Source organism: Sphaerodactylus townsendi, linkage group LG08 (genome assembly GCF_021028975.2).
Source record: "Sphaerodactylus townsendi isolate TG3544 linkage group LG08, MPM_Stown_v2.3, whole genome shotgun sequence".
NCBI classification, from domain to species: Eukaryota; Metazoa; Chordata; class Lepidosauria; order Squamata; family Sphaerodactylidae; genus Sphaerodactylus; species Sphaerodactylus townsendi.
The window spans coordinates 14017595-14038928 of record NC_059432.1 but is presented as its reverse complement, the minus strand read 5'-3'; positions in this window follow the sequence as shown (position 1 = coordinate 14038928).

The window sequence follows — 21334 nt, the reverse complement described above, 5'->3', positions numbered from 1 at the left end:
GCAGGCCGAAACGGAAAAATCCACCAAAAAATACCAAAAAAGGCCGAATGCCTTGCATTTGGATGTGCTCATATTCGGGCAGGACCTATTCAGGCCAATTTTGGCCCATATGTGCCCAGATTCAGACTGAATCCAGGATTCAGTGCACCCAAATCTCCAAACCTAATGATCTCTGTTGCCTGGGGGTGAGTCGTAATAGCAGGAGACTTCCAGTCATCATCTGGAGATTGGCAACCCTAGCTGACACCCACAGTGAGAAGGGTTGTATACCAAATTGCCACACTGTATGCCAAATTGGAGTGGGGAGAAAATATGAATGCAGAATTCATTTGTATGAACTACTGAACTTCCCCATACCATACCATCAGTGGTGGGTTCCAAAAATTTTAGTAACGGGTTCCCATGGTGGTGGGATTCAAACTGTGGCGTAGCGCCAATGGGGCTGGGCGGGGCATGATGGGGGCATGGCCAGGCATTCCAGGGGCGGGGCATTCCTGGGCGGGGCTGTGGCAAGGAAACGAATGCATGCAGGCGCAGGCTGCCACCCACACCGGTGCACCTCCTGCTAGACTGCTTCAAGTTCTGCGCACAACTGCTGAGAGGAGGGGCGTAACTAAGGCAAAAATCACGTGGCAAAATCACCAATTAGTAAACCCCTCTCAGCACACACAAATAATTAGTAACCTACTCTCGGGAACCTGTGAGAACCTGCTGGATCCCACTTCTGCATACCATAGCTTGTATTGCCTCACCCACAGATGGGTTTTTCAGGATTTCAGACAGAAGAAAGTCTTTTCTAGTTACTGCTTTGTGGGCTCTGTTCATGAGCTATATTTTTGCTTTTATTCATTCAGCCAAACATATTGGGAATACTGGCTACTGTGGGTTTTCGGGGCTGTATGGTCATGGTCTGGCAGTTTTTGCTCCTAGTGTTTCACCTGCATCTATGGCTGACATCTTCAGAGGTATGCCACGGTAAGAGGTGCTTCTCTCTGGGGCACAGTGTGGAGAGACACATATCTTACTGTGACATGCTGTGGCAGATTAGGCTATTATAAGGTTAATTTTAAAAGATGCAGTCTCCAGGAGCCAGAGATAGGGTGCACTGTCTGCTATAAAACCAGGGAAAGGTCTGTCAGACAGAGAGAATTGGGAGAGTTGGGAGTTGGTCAGCAGTTGGAGAGTGTCACAGTTTTGAGCAATAGTCAGACATAGATCATATCAGCCCACAGATCCTTCAGTCTAGAGATCTTGTCTAGTGGCAGAGAGGCCAGAGAGACGGAGAGAGGAAGGCTAGGTGGTCAGATTCCTAAGTGATCTCAGAGAGACAGAGAAAAAGGATCAGTGTACACCTGAGGCTAGGTGGCCTGGTACTGGTGGGAGACTAAAGGGAAACCTATTATGTAGAGACAATCCTAAGCCAATGTAAAATCCCTTTGGAGATGAGGGTGGGTGTTTTAGAAGTCTGTTCTGGACCGTGTGTGGAAGGTTTATCCTTGCAGTGTCACTTGTGCATGTTTAAAGCTAAAGTCTGAACTGAAAAGCCATTTTACTGAAACTGCTTGTATTTTGCTTAACCGCTAAGAAGCATCTGCCTAAAGTAAATGTGCCAGCATGTCTCTCTGAAATAATAACCTGAGTGGAGAAGTTTATAAAATAAAAACCTAAGTTTTTGTGTTGATCTTTCAAAAGCTTCTCTATAAGTTCCATTTGTTTTACCTCAGTTTCTGGTGGCAGCATTTATATCTATGGACTAGTTTTCCCTGACAGGATTCCTGTGTGTGTGCTTGAGTGAGGGGAGTGCCTAGACCAGGGGTAGGGAACCTGCGGCTCTCCAGATGTTCAGGAACTACAATTCCCATCAGCCTCTGTCAGCATGGCCAATTGGCCATGGTAGGGGCTGGTAGGGGCTGATGGGAATTGTAGTTCCTGAACATCTGGAGAGCCGCAGGTTCCCTACCCCTGGCCTAGACCAAAGTCAGCTATCAAAACAACCACCCTCAGCAGCAGGCTTCCCTCCTTTTTGGAGCCTCTGTCTTCCCTCAGGGAGTGGGTGCTGTTGCCCATGCCTCTGAAGATGCCAGCCATAGATGTGGGCGAAATAGTGGGAGCAATAACTACCAGAGCATATTGGCCATAGCCAGTGGTGGGATCCAAAAATTTTAGTAACAGGTTCCCATGGTGGTGGGATTCAAACAGTGGCATAGCGCCAATGGGGCTGGGTGGGGCATGATGGGGGCGTGGTCGGGCATTCCGGGGGCGGGGCATTAATAATTTCTCTGTTACTGTAAAAAAACTCTTACTGTAAAAAAAAAGTTCCTACTTTCCAGCTGGTATCTTTGTGTCCATAATTTAAACTCATTATAGCAAGTCCTATCATCTACTGCCAACAGAAACAACTACTTCTCCTCTAATTGACTGCCTGTCAAATACTGAATACTTTCAAATACTTAATTTTGTTTCTAGAAATCAAAAGAAGGATACTTTCCTGAAACAAGGAACTTTACCATATTTCTAAAACATATTTTTAAAACAGTCTAGCAGGGAGAATTATCCCGTTTTCTACGTTCGCTAACCAGCCACATAGGAAACAACAGGGCTTTATGATTTTTGGACCTAATGAAATTTCTAACAGAAAAACAGACCCAATTAGTAACCCCCTCTCAGCACACACAAACAATTAGTAACCCACTCTCGGGAACTGGTGAGAACCTGCTGGATCCCACCTCTGGCCATAGCGCTGGGAAAACCCACAGCAACCAGTTTATTCCAGACATGAAAGCCTTGAAAAATGCATCAGTTATCAAAGTAAAATATAGAAATCCAGAAGTATAGAGAAAATAGGAAAATCCAAAAGGGTGGACTACCTATGAACAGATATTCTGAAAACTTGGGGGAATTTTTTTATCCTGACTTCACAACATGCCAATTCTGTGGGTTTTTTTATGTGATCCAAGGAGAGAACACATTTTTGACAGATCAGTTCTATGATTTTTGCTAACCAAACAGCAGGTGGGGGGACTGAATAATTAAAGCTCCCAATAGCGGAGTAATAAAGCCGCTGCTATAAAAGGGTATGAAATATCTCATTTGGATTCTTTCAGCAGCATCTGCGACCATTTCCGTTTGTTCCCGAGAAAGGGCATTCTTTGTGCAGTATAACAGGGGCATCTGAAGTTCAGGCTGAAGTTTTTTTTCAGGGGGAACACATCATTTATTTCACAATGGCCCTTCTTATGTGGTCCTCGGGTATTGCTTAGAATCTCTCACCAGCAGTTGGATTTCTGGCTCATTTTCCACTTATTAGAATTTTCTATGCTAATGTCCTGCATCTTTTGGATATTAAATGTCTGCCGTCTCTTCTTGGGTTTTTTTTGGAAGGCTGGGCAGAAATGGCGCCAGAGGAAACCTGAAACCAAGGATGACCTTATTCCTGCTGTTTCAATCCGGAGATCTTCACTTTAGGGTTGCCAGATCTAAGTTGGAAAATGCCTCGAGTTTTGGGGTGGAGCCTAGGGAGGACAGGGACCTCGAAGGTGGGGGTACAGGCTGCAGAGCCCACTCTCTAAAGCTTCCATTTTCTCCATGGGGCTAGGCCTCTGTAGTCAGAAGATGAACTGTAATTCCAGGGGATCCTCAGGTCCCCCCAGGAGGCGGGCATCCCTACTTCATTTCGATTTCCGTTCTCCTTTGAGGCATTTGGACATTAAAAAAAGGTGTTGTGCCATTTTCCTTTTCTCACTCCCAGTCCAATCCCTGGGTCACCACATGCCTGGTGGAACACTCTTCCTCCAGCTGTCCGGGCCCTGCAGGATCTTGGTGAATTCCGCAGGGCCTGTAAGACTGAGTTGTTCCACCGGGCCTTTGGAGTGTCCAGCCACTGATTGAAGTGCCCCTTTTATTCCTCTGGCTTGGAGTTCCCTTTGCCATCTATGGAACCCACTTTTTTGTTCTGCTTCCTCCCTCTTTGGAAGGGTTTTAATTGGGGTTTATTGCATCACGCCATCTTTGTTAATTTTACCGCTGTGTTTTAATCTTAATGGGGTTGTTTGTATGTGTTGTAAGAGGAAACTATGTTGTGCACCACCCAGAGCCCTCCAGGGGTAGGGCGGTATGTAAAACCCACAAATAAATAAATAAATAAAAATATTTGGAGGCAAATTCAGGATGGAAGGCAACTAACATCAGTTCCACTCGTGGCCACGCCTCTGGGATGCCCCACTATGGTGGCAGAGCCAGTAGTGGTGCAGAGGTGTCGCTCCACAGCTCTGCACATGATTAGGCATCTCAGCAGGCCATGATGTTCGTCTGCCAGCAGACTTGCTCCTCCACAAATCCCTTCACCCCCTTCACCCCAGATTGAGTTGGAAGTCTGCAAAGGTGGTCCAATGTGGAATAGAAGTGAATAGCACATTCTAATGGAATATCTATGAGTCCAAGTTCCCAGACACTCTAAGTTAGGGGTGGCCAACTTATGGTGATCCAGATGTTCATGGACTACAATTACCATCTGCCCCTGCTAGCATGGCCAATTGGCCATGTTGGCAGGGGCTGATGGGAATTGTAGTCCATGAACATCTGGATCGCCATAGGTTGGCCACCCCTAACTTCTGGAGCCACCCTTATCTTCTGGAGCACTCTTAACATCTGGAGCACGATAGGTTGGCCACCCCTAACTTCTGGAGCCACCCTCTAACTTCTGGAGCACCCCAATATCTGTAGCACCATAGGTTGGCCACCCAATTGGTCATTCTGGCAGGGGCTGATGGGAATTGTTGTCCATGGACATCTGGAGCACCATAGGTTGACCACCCCTGCCCTAAGTGGCACTCTTAAGCCTTAGTATGCTTTAGAATTTCTGTCCTACCTGCCTCACGGGGTGGTTGTGAGGATAAAAGAGAGAAGAGAATAATGTAAGTCACTTGGTTCCCATTTGGGGAGACAGATGGGATATAAACGGAATAAATCAATCAAATCCAAGTCATTGTCCATGAACTCTGAGCATCATGTGTTTACAATACAAAGAAATGTACACAAACAACAGGAAAAAGTGAATAACTCAAATAGCTGAAAATTTTTAAAAAAGAGAACTAGGGATGCACATCAAGAAAAAAATGTTATAATTCTAGATCCAGGCAGCGGGTGTGGGCGGGTCAAGGGGGGGTTTCCAATGCTTGTTCATTTTGGGGTAGGACATTAATGTTTCAGAATTCAAATCTGTGTGGTTTTAAAATCTGCATCAGGCTTTTCAATGGGGAAGGGATCTAGGGCCCCTTCCGCACACGCAAAATAATGTGTTTTCAAACCACTTTCAGAACTGTTTGCAAGTGGATTTTGCTATTCTGCACAGCTTCAAAGAGCACTGAAGGCAGTTCGAAAGTGCATTATTCCGCATGTACGGAATGAGCCTAGGTCTGGGACATCTGTTTATAAAGGTAGTACCACCAAATTTGCTCACAAAACAGTCATCTTTATCTAAAGACTTTCCAAGTTTCAAGCGAATTGGACCAAGCATTTCAATTTTACAGACTCCTGAAGTATTTGCCTCTCTGTTCTCTTTGCAGAGTCTTAAAATGATGTGGTAGGAGAGCTCTGGAAGACCACAGCATGAAAAAAACACGTATCTGTATTTTCAGGGACAATAACCATTTCTTTCTTTTCCACTGAAAACTCTGCATTTGTCATTTTTCCTGGTTGTGGGCTGTTTGTTTCCTTTTACATCTTCCTTTGTAGACCCTGCTGGCCAATCCATTTGTGTCAGTCTGCCTCTGTGTGTGTGTGTGTGTGTGTGTGTGTGTGTGTGTGTGTATGAAAAAAATGACAAGAATGTCTACTGAGAACAATGGGAGAAGTCTGCTGCTTGACAGCCCATTGGATATAATGAGAGATCCACCAACTGACTTCCATAGATTCCACTGAAATACTTTATGGCACACAAAAGTTGCAATGAAAATGTGGAATGGATTACAAGAAACCTGCCCTGAGCCAGGAATGAGAGCCTCCCGAGATGAATGATAGTCCTTGGAAGTAGAATGGTAATCCCTGGTCCCAGGAAAATGAATCTGGTGTTGGAATGACACCCCCCCCGCCCCCGAATAGAATGATGTCTCTCTAGGACTGGAATAAGTGTTCTGAGGGTTGTAATTCCAGTCTCAGAACAGTCTATATGGTCCCATGGACTGTCATTTCACTCTGGGAGATGTGATTCCAGCTTCTAAGCATCGATTCCAGTCCTAGAAGATGTCATTCCTGTCCAACAGCAGTTCAGACTATCGTTCTAATCTGGGGGGCTGTCATCAGTGATGAAGGGAGGCAGAACTGTGCCCGGGGTATGAACTTCCTGCGCACCCCTCCCACCCCCAACATGCCCACTCCGCCCCGCTCCGCCCTGCCCCCAACACACCCCCACCCCCCACGTGACTGCAATGGCAGCACCCGGGCCAATCTGCCCCAGATGTCCCCCTCAGATGTCCCCATTGCAGCTACACCTTGGTCTGTCATTCTAGGCACAAGGCACACTTCTCTAAATCTGTTCCACATTTTCACTTCCATTTTTCTGTACTGCTGTAATGGAGCCCATGCAAGTCAGCTGGCCTTCCTGGCTCCCATTGTATCTCATGGACCTTCAGATGGCATGGGGAACTTTTGAAGAGGCTGGAGTGGTTGAAAGACACCAAAATTGCAGCAGAGTGGGTGCTGCCTGACCTTTAAAGAGCCCCTGAGTTTCAAGCAAATTGGACCAAGAGTTCGAATTCTACAAGCCCAAGAACCAGTTGCCCCCAGGACTCTATTTTCCCAGCCCTCAACACAGCACCCAGTGATGAAGAAGAGCTAGTCTGCAGCTTATCTTCAACAATAGTTGATTCCACACAGCAGATGTATAACAGGTTGCAGCTGTAAAGGAACCCATTTTCTATTTTCTGGTTCTCATACGTGCCGTGCAGACAGCGATAGGAGCCCATGGAAACAATCTGAGTTGCTTTTACACCTCGGCATAAGGAAGCTTTTCTCTTTTTTTGTTATTTCCTACAACATATGCGTAGCTGCGCAGGCATACAGGAACGAACCACGCAGCCATTTCGATCATCCCACAATATGATCAGCTGCATCTGCGTAACTGTGCATGTGCAACGTGCAAATTTTTTTAAAAGGAAAAGGGCCCTCCATGCAATGACAGGGCAATGGCAAATGGATTCTCCCTGACTGTTGATGATGTGGTGGAAGGGAGGGAAATAAAGCGTCTCCTACCTGGCCATTCACATGGGAGCGGCTCCAACGCAGGATTTGGCAAAAGGATTGCTGGTTTAGTGATTTTTGAAAATCCCGGGTTGAGGGAAATAAAATGGAGCAGACTTGCTTGGGGGATGGGACTTGTGAGAAGTCCCTTCCCCCCCCAGGTTTGAATTGTGCCCTATACGCATTATATTTGCCCTGTGCGGAATCCACCAGGGTTTCGCTGGAGGTGCTTACGGCTCCTCCCTTGTAAAAATCTGATTTGAAGGGAGAAATGTCATTGCCCATGAAATGAGTAGACTCAGAAAAAGGAAACCCTAAGACAGTGATGGCAAACATTTTCGAGACCGAGTGCCCAAATTGCAACCCCAAACCAACTTATTTATTGCAGAGTGCCAACACAGCAATTTAACCTGAATAACCCCCTCGAGCAGGGGCCAGCCTGCTGTAGCCTCCAGCAAGTCCCACATGTGCCGCTCTGTGCCTCTCTAGCATCTCTGCAGCCTCTGCCCCCCACCCCCGGGCAACAGCCACCTGGAGCACAGGCACCAGGCCCGCCAGCTGAGTCCTCCCTGGTCGCTGAGGTGCACACGCATCAAGTCCATAAGCATAAGCATAAGCATTTTATTGTCATTGTGCACGCACAACGAAATTTACAGCAGCATTCCTCGATGCACACAATTTCAGACTCATACCCCATCCTCACTTTCCCCTTCCTCCACCCATCCCTACACAGCCCCAAACACATCAACACGAAGCCACGGAGTTCAGCATCGCCACAGCTCTAGAGTAGAAGCTGTCTCTAAGCCTCTTTGTCCTAGTTTTGATAGACCTGTATCGTCTGCCAGATGGTAACAGTTCAAAAAGAGAGTGTGTTGGATGAGACGGGTCTCTCAGAATATTTTAGGCTTTCTTTAGGCTTCGGGAATCCAGCGGCCCAGGCCAGCCTAGATATGGGGGGGCAATTTCCCCCCCACATGACGAACTCTGTGCGCTCGTGCCCACAGAGAGAGCTCTGAGTGCCACCTCTGGCACCGGTGCCATAGATTCGCCACCACTGCCCTAAGGCCTGCTGCTTTCCTGGTAAGTCTCAAACTAAACAACAACCAACTGAACAACAACCACACGACTTGTTTCAGGGAAAGGCTTTTTGTTGCACCGACAACCCACAGACTTGTGTTACCATTCTGAGAATTCACTGTATTGATTGGAACCAGCCATTTCTGTGTATATTTTCAGCTTGCCCATTTCATTGGGCATACCTTTACAGGGAATTTTCACTCTTTCAGTAGCAGGGACCAGTGTCAATCATATTCAGAGGGAACTTGTCTCCTAAGAAAGAAGTCCTTAAATCATCATGTTCGAGAGTGAACTCAGAGCCTAGACTTCGTTGGTGATCAAGAGTCAGGCTCCATTTGTATACAAAATTCCTGTCAGTTAAGAAGTCAATAAGGTGGCAACAGCACAACTCCTTGGGGTCTTAGCAACACCTCTACAGTCTTAAAGACAGGCAAACTAAGTTCTGAATTGATGTGCCAGGCCCTAATCTCAAATACGCTTGAAACCAAGAAATTTTTTTCTGGTTAATAAATTTTAATGTTTCCTGGGTGCTGGCTGGAGTGTGTCAGAAGTGTATCTGAGGTGCTGGTGTAACCCCCATGCTCAGAATGGGTTGACCCAGAAAGGGGTGGAGACTCAAAGCAGCAGAAGGCTGCAGAGCTCATGTACTTTAGAGGAGATAAGGCTACCAGATTCGGACCTTGATTTCTATAAGCCCTTAACACCTTGTTAAGGTAACTGCAATGTTGTTGGGAACTACTGGGAAGGTAGTTGTTTATTTTTGCTATGTTGTAAATGTTGGAGTTTATTGTTTCAGGGCTTCTTTTTATGTTTGTAATGGGTGAGAGTTCTCCTGGAAACCTTCATCATGTTGAATCCTGTTCATCAAGCCCTTGGAGTCTTCAGGAGCCAACCCACTTGCAAAGAAGAATTGGACTTGGAAATATCAGAAGACTGTAAATATAAGGACTTGAAAATGCAACCTGAACAGAACCTTGAAGTGTGATGTTAAATGTTGATGTTTGATGTTATATGTTAAGAAAGTAAACCATTTTGTTTTTAAAAATTGTTGTTGCAAACTCATTCCACAGAACCCACAAGCTGAGGTTACACTGGCAATTTTTGTCAGGAAGTTGAGGGGTAAGAAAGTCCTCAGTTTCCAGAGAGCCAAGTACTTGTACTGGTGTGATGGAATTCACAGGTCTGTGCAAGCAAAGTTTCATGGGTTTTTGTCCCCTCTGGTGCAGCCAAGCAGTAGATTATCTGCCAAGAGTTGCAACAAATGAAAACCCACTTCATTTTTCTCATTTCATTAATTCTTAAGGCAGTGAAGTGCAACCTTCAAGTAAATGAACGGTGCTGAACAGAAACAGACAGAGATCTCAGCAGACCTACTATCAAGAACTATTAATTCAATTGCAGAAATGTGTGTGGTGGGAATCCTATGAAATTATTAATTTGCACTCGGGGGAGGGCGTCTGAAGGAATGGGGAAATTAATTCTTGTCGAGTTGTTTGGGACTGGGTCAGCCGGCTCCTCACACAACTTGGAAAGTAGAGGAGGATTTGCCATTGTTTTTACGGCCTAGTACAAGTTCATTATCCTGTGTTTCACATTTACACAGAGGGAGCAGGGTTTTCTTTTATTAAATAATAAGCAACGTTCTTGCAACGTTATTTCACAATGAGAACAGGAAAGATTAATTGGCAAATGCAATAAAGGAAAACACCTCAGAATTTAATTTTGTCTGAGATGCAGCAAATCGCCCGCAGTTTTGAAACTGTTGCTAGGATGGAATGGGGGGTGGTGAGGTGGGGAATACCGAAACCCATGGATTGGGTGATTCTAGAGTCGACAACTCTGAGTTGACAAATTCCTGGAGATTTCATGGTAGAGTCTGGAAGGCGAGCATTTGGGGAGGGATCTCAAAGTAGGGTTGCCAACTTCCAGGTGGTAGCTGGAGAACTCCTGCTAATGCAACTGATATTTAGGCTCCCATCTTTCACTGGAAACAACTGAAAACTCTACTGGATAGATGGGACATCCACTTTGGGGACCCATAGGACTAGACCACCTTACCCAAACTTCACCAAATTTGGTGTTTCCTTTAAGGAGAGTCACCTATATCAATGCTACACATTTGGTGCCTCTACCTCAAAAATAGCCCCTTTCCCAGAGCCTTGAAAATATTCCTCACAGACTTTAATGGAGCAAAAACATGTTGGGTATCTAATATAAAAGCTGAAAAAAAATCAATTTATCATTATAATTCAGTTTTTTTCAGTTTTCCAAAGAATGTTCATATCCAATAAACCCAAATCCAAAAAAATACAAGGAAAAATGGTGTACACACCTAGTGTGCATTACCTGACTGGTGGCAATTAGGTTTGGTCGATACCAACCAGATTTGGGCTGATTCAGATTCAGACCAGATTTTGGCCAATGGGCTCAGAACGGCTGAATTCTGAACCTTGCAGATTCGGACCACCCTGAATTTGTGGGAACATCTGAGAATTTTGGATGCTTTTTTATTTTTTAGGTGGTTTTTCACATTTTGGCCTGCAGGGGGGGCGCATTTTAAGAGGCATCAGCACCAAGATTTCAGGGTATCATCAGGAGACTGTCCTGATGATACTCTCCAGGTTTGGTGCAGTTTGGTTCAAGGGGGAGGTATGGACTCTCAAAGGAGTAGCCCCATCCCCTTAGCTCCCATTGGAAACAATGGGGGTGGGGCTACTCCTTTGAGGGTCCATAAATTGCCCCCCCTAAACTGAACTGCACCAAACTTGGGAGATATCATCATGACAGTCTCCTGATGTTACCCTGGAATTTTGGTGCTGATGCCTCTTAAAACGCACCCCTGACAGGCACCCCCAGAAATTTGGCAAAGATTATTTGGGGTTTTTTTGCAGCAGTTTTTCAGCAGCAGCAGCATATGGCAGCCCAGCCTTGTGCTGCTGCTGCATTCATTCCTTCGGAGACTTCAGCAGAGGCAGCAGCAGCAGTGACTGTGGGTGAGTGGGGTGGGTATTTGGGGGGGGGGTTGGAGTTTGCAGGGGGAGTTTTGGGGGGATGGTCTTGGGGGGTTGCAGAGTGGCGCTGCCAGTGGGTGGGTGGTTTGTCCCCCCCCCAGTGTTTTTCCTGTCTTTTGGGATAGGGTGGGAGTAAGGCGCCGGCTGCAGGTGGGTGATTAGAAAAAACTTTTAAAGGCTCAGATGAGCCTCTGATTCAAATCCCACGGATTCGGATCGGAAAATATTTGGACAGCCCGGGTTTGGACGCTGCTCTTCCGAACCCTTCCGAATCAGCGTGGTCCGGTTCGAACCGTGGATTTGGAGGGTCCGAATCTCCAACTCTAGTGGCAAAGTCAGGTATCTATTTCACTAAATTTTACTGAGTCTTTTCGTCTGTTTGATTTTCTAAACAATAGTTGTTTAAAATTATTTTAAATTCTTGTCAGCTGCATTGTCAAGGACTGTGATTGATTGACTGATATTTAGAAAATAGACATGTTGCCCTTCCAGATGAGACAACTTACAACTAAAATGGTACAATGAAACCATTGAAATGCAACCCTTAAAAGCAAAACAGAGCCATTGAACATGCTACTGGAAACAAGCCAGGGCATAACAACATCATAAAAAGCACACGGAGCAACTTAAAATGAGTTGGAAGAAGAAATGACTTCTGGGTCAGAAGCTGATCTGTTTAAGAAACTGTTTAAGAGATTGTAGGGGGGGCACAGTTAAAATTCTGCTCCAACCCGTTCACACAAATTAACAGCTAGACCAAGTCACAGTTCTAGAACAGTTTTTAATTCCTATAAGTTGTTAGTCTTGGCTGGGACGGGAGGGATATAAATATAATAAATACATTCTAAAATGTGGCCCAGAATACTTTGGAAAGCTGTGGAAAGTTGCTCCTTAGGGGAAAAGGTTCCCGGAGGGAAAGCAGTAGGGCAGGAAAACTTTAATGGCTACTGGGAAAAGTCCCAGTGAGCTGAAGGTCTGGGATGTGGACCACCCTCTAGGTGTCCGCTGGAGATCTACTGGTATTACAACAGATCTTCAAGTGACAGAGATCAGTTCCCCTGGAGAAAATGGATACTTTGGAAGGTGGATTTGATGGCATGATATCCCACTGAAGTCACTCCCTCCCCAAACCCTGTCCTCCCCAGGATCTATCCGGCAAACCTGCAGGAATTTCCGAGCTCAGAGCTGGCAACTATTCCACCCAGGCTGAGCACAAGTTCCCACTAGGCTGCCTCTAAGCCATAATGCTTGCCAGGTTTAATGCTATGCCTTCTGCCTTGTTACATGGCAGATTTAATAAACAAGAAAAGGCTAAAAGATTGTGCCCATGTAACGATGGCTCAGTTGAATCTCTGGCCCAGCAATTACTACACTGTCTCAGATTCAAGGAAATCAGATCCAAGTATGTGAATCTTACTCCTTTACATTTACCCCATCTCCCCGATTTAATTAGATTACACTACTTGTTGGACAATCCTGATCCTTCTCTCTGTATGATAGTGGCAGACTTTCTCCTGGAAATTACTAAACGCCAGTAAATTTCCTTCGACCTAACATTTATTTCCTGTATTGTATATGCTTTTTAATCCGTTTTTTATTATTGCTGTACTGTTGTCTATGCCAATAAAGGCTTGCTGAAGTAGGCTGCCTCTACCTGGGCAAATCATAGGCTATCCATTTCATCTATACAGCCAGCATGTTTTACATGATAGTGGCCACCTCACCAGCCCAGGTAGCTAGCCCAGTAGTGATTTCACAGCCAAGCTAGGTGCCACAGGTGCAACATACAGGGGGCTACTACCAAAAAGGTCTCTTGTGCCCACCACCTTCCATGTGTTTGAGGAATGCTGTGAACCTAACTATGCTGGTTTCTGGCAGCCTGCCATTACAAACAAGTCTCCCTGTTGCCTATACTAGTAGGCCAAGTTTAAGGCCCTAGCCTTTACATAAAAAATCTCCATGCAAGCAGATGACTAGCAGCACAGGAGGGAAGCTTCTACTTGCCCATGTTTGCTTGCTATCCTGTTTTTTTTTTGCAGGGAGGCATTTGTTGTAGATCAGGGGTCGTCAAACTATGGCCCTCCAGATGTTCAGGAACTACAATTCCCATCAGCCCTGCTACTTGGCCATGCTGGCAGAGGCTGATGGGAATTGTAGTTCCTGAACATCTGGAGGGCCATAGTTTGAAGACCTCTGTTGTAGATCCTCTGAGATCCTCCACCTGGAGTCTGCAGCAGTCCGTGCAGACTCCTCAGCATTTCAGCAGCATATTCCCACCTCATTCCCTGCATGTAGAAATCAGGCCTTACTGGTACAAATAGGGTTACCAAGCAGTGCCTGGCAACTGGTAGGAGGATTAGAGGAGGCCGTGTCCCTGGAGAAACATTAAAAAGAAAAACAAGGCCTTGGCTACTTACCGAAAATTCTCAACGCAAAGTTTCTGACAATTCCTAGAACCACCTGAAAGTGACAAGGGCAACTCTAGCAATTGCCAGAAACTCTGGATACCTCTGGAATTGCCAGGAACTCTATCATCGAACAGGAGGTCTTATTTTTCTGTTAAGTTTTCTCCTCAGGATGATTGTGTGTCTCCCACCCTTTGGCGCCAGTTTCTACCCGTCAATCAGGATTGCTGGGCTCCAGCTGGAAGCTGGCAGCTCTAGAGGATTGCATTTCCATGCTACAGCAATTAAAAGTGATATCAAAGCAAAAGAATTTAGAGGGGAATTTAAAACAAACTGATCAATAGCCTCGTTGTGATGGGTAAGTGTTATCGAAGCAGAAAGAAATAATGAGCCACAGGTAGTAAGCCTGAAAGAAAGGATTAAGAATGAACGCTGAGAAAAAAAGCGACATATTGAGTGATATACCTTCTGGGGTCTCCTGCCCTCCCCAAACGCAATGGGCATTTATAGAAAAGGACCTGGAGCATGCATTTCAAAAGGAACGTGAAGTAAACAGGAGTATGAGGGACTCAATCTAATCCGCCAACTGACAGGACTGCTTAACTCCCAGGGCACCAAATTTGCTTCGGGGACAAAATTGAGGTTGAAAATATACTGCTCGGGAGAAGAAAAAGGAGTCGGCAGCAAGAAAAGCAGAAACACGGCATGTGGACGGATTTCAACAGCCCAGCCAATTTGTAGTGAAGTGAAAGATATATGGTTGGAAACATTACAGGAAATTACAATGCCACTCCAGGGTAGGATAAGGCAGCAGGTCAGGAAAGCTTCATGTGAGTGGAATTTATTTTAAGTCCAGCCTAGAATAGGGATCGAGGAGCATTTGAATTACCTTTCCATTGACTGGAATTTTGAAAAAAAAAAAGAATTACCAAATTTTACAGCAAAGACGTGTTTTTTATTAATTAATTAATTAAATAATATTTATAGCCCACCTTTCTTTCACAAACTCAAGGCAGATTAGAAGGCAGAGAGAGTCAACAGCATTGACGGATGGGATATGCGATAAACCATGCAATAGGATTGTGGTTGTACAAAAAACCCCAGCGGTCTAAATAACAGAACTGAAGCAAGCATTAACAGCAGCATCCACAGGATGCAAAATTCCCTAGCAGGATGCTAGTTTCAACAACCTATACATAGTAGTCCCCAATAATTTGTCTAAGTGTGTAAATCAGGGGTCTCCAACAGTGGTGGGATCCAAAAATTTTAGTAACAGGTTCCCATGGTGGTGAGATTCAAACTGTGCCGTAGCGCCAATGGGGCTGGGCGGGGCACGATGGGGGTGTGGCCAGGCATTCCAGGGGCAGGGCATTCCTGGGCAGGACTGTGGCAAAGATGCAGCCACTGTGCCGATCCTTGGGCAGGAAACGAATGCATGCAGGCGCAGGCTGCCACGCACTCCTGCTAGACTGCTTCAAGTTCTGCGCGCTACTGCTGAGAGGAGGGGCGTAACAAAGGCAAAAATCATGTGGCAAAATCACCAATTAGTAACCCCCTCTCGGCACACACAAATAATTAGTAACCTACTCTCGGGAACCTGTGAAAACCTGCTGGATCCCACCTCTGGTCTCCAACCTACAGTCCTCCAGATATTCATGGACTACAATTCCCATCAGCTCACGTCAGCAGGGGTGGGATCAAAATTTTTTAGTAACAGGTTCCCCCTGGTGGTGGGATTCAAACAGTGGCTTAGAGCCAATGGGGCTGGGCGGGGCATTCTGGGGGTGTAGCCGGAAATTCTGGGGGCGGGGCATTAATAATTTCTCTGTTACTGTAAAAAACTTTTAATGTAAAAAAAAAGTTCCTAATTTCCAGCTGGTATCTTTCTGTCCTATCGTCTACTGCCAACAGAAACAACTATTTCTCCTCTAATTGACTGCCTGTCAAATACTTAATACTTTCAAATACTTAATTTTGTTTCTATCAAAATCAAAAGAAGGATACTTTCCTTAAACAAGGGCTTTACCATATTTCTCAAACATGTTTTTAAAACAGCCCAACAGGGAGAATTATCCCGTTTTCTACCTTCGCTAACCAGCCTCATAGGAAACAACAGGACTTTATGTCAACTGTGAAATCATGAGTGGTCACTACAGTTTAGTGAAGATTCACCCTTGCCACTGTTTGTTAACTATATTCTGAAGGGCTAATACATTCAATACTCAAAATAATTTACACTTTAGATTAAGACATAAATTCATTAAAACCTTGATCCGATGGACCATTCCTACTGCATAGGTATATTCAAGAGCTAGATTCAAAGCCCCCCAGTCACGTGCCCGGTGCAATGCAACCTCCCGGTCCCCTTGTAGCTCCGCCTCTAAGCTCATTTATTCCATCTCCCCACTGCTTTTCCCACTCCCATTCTTGCTGTCTCTTCTGAGCAGTACCCCCTCCAGTTGTTAACAAATTTTGGCCTGAAGGTCAACTTGGAGGTCCTTGACCAAAGCATTTCAACAGAGCATTAAAGAATTGTGATACAAATAGGGTGTAAGGAAGGGAGAATCAGATCCCTAGTTTATCTCCTTTCCTCCCCCAAGTCTATTTACTCTGCCTTTTTCATTATTGGCAAACAACATCAAAGAACTTGTATGTAATCCTCTACCCCAACTTTTAAAATCTGAGCCTCCTCCAATTTGAAAGTGTCCTTCAGCTTTGACAAGGTCTAAATAATGGGACACAATCAGATCTCTGTTTTTGAAGGTGACCAAAGAACAGAGAGATTCAAAGGAACCATCAGTGGACTATTGATTAGCTTGTGTTTAAAGATGGGCCACCACTTCCTTTCCTTCACTTGACTTTTCTGCATAGTTGTTAACAGGATTTTATCTGCTATAGTTCACCTTACGGGATTGGGCATTCCCCATAAGTCATATACTTCAAAGGGTTTTTCATTTCTAAAACCAAAATTGATAGCAAGAGTTCAGCCCTGGGTAAAAACTCTGAAATAGTCAGTAAGTCTGCAGACTCAAGAGGAGGGAATTCAACAAGGAAACAGATTTCAGTGTGAAAATCTTTAACCCATAGAATTAATATAGCCAGTAAAGCTGATAGAAAAGTTTTGCTATAGTGGCGGAAAGCTGGATTCCAAAATGAATACAGAAAAGGAAAGCTTTATGTCTTATGCACCTTGCCCACTGGGGAGGAAAAAAATGTGTGTGTGGTGTTTTGTAGCATGACTGAATTGGGAGAGAAGGAAGGAACAAACCAAACCAAACATTTTGAGGCAGGAAATAAAACATCTCCTCCATATAGTGCCACGTGGTTTTTAGGCCAAAACATTTTATTTCCTGCCTGAGAACATTTTATTTGTATGCGTTCCTTCGTGATTCTTTTTAGAAAATGTTTTGAAAACATTTTCACTTGCTGTGCAATCTCTTCAAAACATTTCCCATGCCTCTCTGCAGTTTCCAGACTTGTTCATTGGCACAATTTTCTGAGGTCTTTCGGGCCATCTCGCACTGGATTTCTGATTGCCAAGGTGCACACCAACACCTTTTCTGGTGTCTGATGTGTGTTTTTAGAAAGTGGGTGGGACCAGGAGGATTTTTTGTCCAGCAAGGTTTCTAATAGGCCATTAGAGATGGTTGTGCAGCCTTTTTTTAAAAAAATGTTGCTTTGGCAGTAGCTGCTACCACAAGGATCTTCACTGTGGGATGGAAGGTAACAGCAGCAGCATTAGGTGGTTGGCATGACCTGCTGTGGCAGCCATTTTGTGACTATGGCCACCACTGTGTGTCAGAATTCCAAAGGTGTCTGCAAGCTCTAAAAAGACTGGGGAGTGCTGGCTTATGTTATTTGGTAAATGGCCATAGGAGTTCCCAGCAGTATAGAAATACCTCCTCAGACTCATCTTGAAAGGCTGAATCTTGCCAAAGCAAACAGATAGGGCAGAGGTGGGATCCAGCAGGTTCTCACAGGTTCCCGAGAGTAGGCTACTAATTATTTGTGTGTGCCGAGAGGGGGTTACTAATTGGTGATTTTGCCACGTGGTTTTTGCCTTAGTTACGCCCCTCCTCTCAGCAGTAGCATGCAGAACTTGAAGCAGTCTAGCAGGAGGTGCACCAGCATACGTGGCAGCCTGCGCCTGTGTGCATTCGTTTCCCGCCCAAGGACCGGTGCAGTGGCTGCGTCCTTGCCACAGCCCCGCCCAGGAACACCCCGCCCCCAGAATGCCCGGCCACGCCCCTGTTGTGCCCCGCCCAGCCCCATTGGCGCTACGCCACAGTTTGAATCCCACCACCATGGGAACCTGTTACTAAAATTTTTGTATCCCACCACTGAGATAGGGTGAGAACTTTATACATGAACATCTCAAATGTTTGAGGGGCACACAAGGCCTTTGGGGTCCCTGATCCTGTGAGGAACAGCACAAATGGTTTGCAGTACTCAGTGCAAAAAGGTTTCCGCCACTTGCACGTGTAGTCTCTGCATGAATGAGGAAATTGCATTATTTGGTTGTGTGAGTGGCCATTTGGGCACTTGCTGTTGGCCTGATCAGTATAAAGTCCTTGTAGCATTTTTTAATTATTTTAAAATGGTGATGGAACTCACCGATCTTCAGACACCTCTCAGAAAGCTATCCAATGGGGCTGGAATGTTCATAGTGTCACCCTGAGAACAATTATGTTAGAATGTCAGTTAAAGCCAGTGGATTTAGAAGGGTGGAATTCTGTTTAGAATTGTACAGTCATTGGAGTGTGAAGCAGCTGTCAGGCTCTCGAACGTGGAAATAACAGAGACCGTAGGAAAGTCCTAAAGCAGTTTATTTCTACAACACATAGAGTAACAAAAGAAAGCTGAATCTAAGCTCTCCAGCTTAGATCCAGAGATTATATCCTTCAACCCCCCCCCATTTGACCCACACCAAATGTGCTTTACAAATTCTGCAACATTTGCACTACAGAGCTTCAAAGAACCTGGGAACCGTTCACACCTTCTTGCAGGAGAGCTGGCGCCAGGGAGTTGCCAGGAAGGGGAGAGGGAAACAGGGAAGCATCTACAGGAAAACATTTGCAATTCTTACACAGCAAGACATCTGGGCACTGACGGGCTTGGTCCTGACAGCAGCAGTATTCACATGATCCTGCATTTGTGGAGCCCACGCCTGCCCTACCCCACCCTAGGAGGTAATTCAGTCTGCAGAGCCACTCTACGACTAGTCAACTAGCTGCAGGCCTCCGTAAATAATCCTGAACTCCCAGGTCTCTTAAATCAGAATGTTGTGCTGGATGACCTTTGACAGAATCGTTCTACTCTCTTTCTCCCTGTAGAATGTAAAACACACACACAGAGACACACACACATTCTTCCCCCATTTATTGCGAAGGCAAAAAAAAATCGAATGAAAAATGTGAGATAAATTATATTAACGTGGGTCAATTTCAACTGGCCTGTGGAAAAATTATATTGAATATTTTAAAAGGGCTAGTTTACTTTGGAGATTATGTTTTCCCAAACAAGGTTTACAGTAAGAAATGCAGATTCAACAATATGTTGGTGCTTCTCAACAGGCATTAATCTGGAAACCTTCGCTCCATTCTCTCTCTCTTTGTAGAATGTAAAAACACACGCACACTTTCTTCCCCTAGTTTTTGCGAAGCCAAAAAAAATCAAACAAAAACTGTGATGTAAATTACATGAACATGGATCAATCTCAGCCGGCCTATGGAAAAGTATATTGAATATTTTAAAAGGACTAGTTTACCTTGGAGATTTTTTTTTAAAAAAAAAGCTTTAAAGAAAGAATTGCACATCCCCTCTGTACTCTTAAGAACATAAGAACATAAGAACTAGCCTGCTGGATCAGACCAGAGTCCATCTAGTCCAGCACTCTGCTACTCGCAGTGGCCCACCAGGCGCCTTTGGGAGCTCACATGCAGGATGTGAAAGCAAGGGCCTTCTGCTGCTGCTGCTCCTGAGCACCTGGTCTGTTAAGGCATTTGCAACCTCAGATCAAGGAGGATCAAGATTGGTAGCCATAGATCGACTTCTCCTCCATAAATCTGTCCAAGCCCCTTTTAAAGTTATCAGGGTTAGTGGCCATCACCACCTCCTGTGGCAGCATATTCCAAACACTCAGTTGCACACATGTGAAAAGATTCCTGTTGGGCTCAAACTGTATCCTCTAATTCCCCCTTCTCAGTGGGGAAACGTACAGAGTAAATGCGCTGCAAGTTGCCCATCTGTTAGCCTGAACAGAATGAGGTTAATGGAAGCAGAATCACGGCCAGAGCTAAATGCGTAGCCTGCACACTTGACCCTGTCAGATCCTCTGAACAGCAGAGAAGAGGGTCCTCCAAGGCTTGTATCCTATCATTTCATCAACCCTAAGGAGACATTCTTGGATGGACGTGACTCTTGCATTCGAAGAAGATTTCCTTTGGACGGAAGGAGACTTTTGAAGCACACACACACAAAGCCTTTATTGGCATCATACAGTAAAACAATTTGTAACCAGAAACGTTTTACAACCAGAATAACATAGTTACAACTCAAATAACCATCATTTAATATAAAAATCTCCCTTAGCAGATGTGCCAATTATATCCAACAGAAACTTGGCAACTAATTCAGAAAAATCCTGATTTGATCCATCCAGGAAATACTTTATCCTTTGCTCATCTGTCATATCTACATTAAAAAAGATGTAAACAATGGAGTGCGATACTTTATACCTTAAGCACATTCCCTATTTGGACAGTGAAACATGAGTATGCTCTTAGATGTTTCTACGCTTGTATGCACTGTTGCAAGGGCATAATCTTTCGGTGCTTTGGTATTTTTTGGAATCGACCCTCGAGTAGAGCAGATGGCAAAATATTGAATCTTGCTAAAGAGAATGCACGTCTCAATCTAAAATTAATCATATAAAGTAAATAATGAGACATACAACCCTTTGCTTCAACTAGTGATTGATTTAGAGGTGAGCAAGTTGAATTTGCTGCTATTAAAGATCTTTGATAATCCCATTCAAGGAATTTTTCTTTTAACAATTTTTTTGCCTCTAAATAAGACTTTTGAAGCCTTCTTATATTGCTGAGCAGAGTGGGACAATACAAATCCCAGTATTCAATTATCCTTTAAAAAGGACCACATATATCACTTCATGGAGGGAAACCCAACCACGGTTCATTAATTCATATTGAACTGAGAAAAGTTTATTCTCTTATTCCTTTCAGTCCCAACAGGCTTGCTAAATTTCAGTCAAAGTCTGTACTACTATTCATAGCTACTAAGAAGCCTATCAAGTCAATATTTTCATTTCCTGTATAGGAAAACACTTTCCACAGGATGCTATTGGAATGCACAATTGGGCTCTTCACAGATTGCAGCGGTCAGTCAAATCAAATCAGATCAAAAGCCTTTCATGGCATAGTGAAGGGCCAGTCTCCACGGGAATCCCTGCTATAGGACTGGCATTCTCGTTAAAATTATAGATACCGTCTTACTTTATTGAAGCTCTTCTCACCCCCAATTGGTTCCCCAAGTTGGGACCCAGAATGGCTTGCAAAAATGCGCAATTTCAACAAATAGAGAAAATAT